The sequence below is a fragment of the Penaeus monodon genome, chromosome 19 (genome assembly GCF_015228065.2).
Source record: "Penaeus monodon isolate SGIC_2016 chromosome 19, NSTDA_Pmon_1, whole genome shotgun sequence".
Classification (NCBI taxonomy): domain Eukaryota; kingdom Metazoa; phylum Arthropoda; class Malacostraca; order Decapoda; family Penaeidae; genus Penaeus; species Penaeus monodon.
The window spans coordinates 6,562,112-6,562,473 of NC_051404.1; positions in this window are offsets into that span (position 1 = coordinate 6,562,112).

A 362-nucleotide genomic window follows, 5' to 3' on the forward strand; every position below is an offset into this window, starting at 1 on the left:
AACCGAGGCCTTTTCCCCAGACACGAAGAGTCTCCCCCAAATACTGCATAAAATGAAGGCCTCGTAGATTCCTTTTGGGTTACCCACCCCCACTTCTTTTAGTCGTCCCTGATGATGCAAAGCCTTTATTTTTTGAGGGGGTTGCCATGCTTCCCTATGCATTCGTCCCCGTTGGTGAAGGAAGCCAGGAGGGAGGGTGGGGGCACTTTGGATTCATGTTTATGGAAGTTTTCTATCCCCGTCAAATTTTCTTTAAAACTTGTGAAATTTCTAACGGGAAAATTTTTTTGCCGTCGCCCCTTGAATCAGTGTTTCCCTTTGGACCCGTTTTGTTTTGTTCTTATTTCGCCTGCACCTATGAT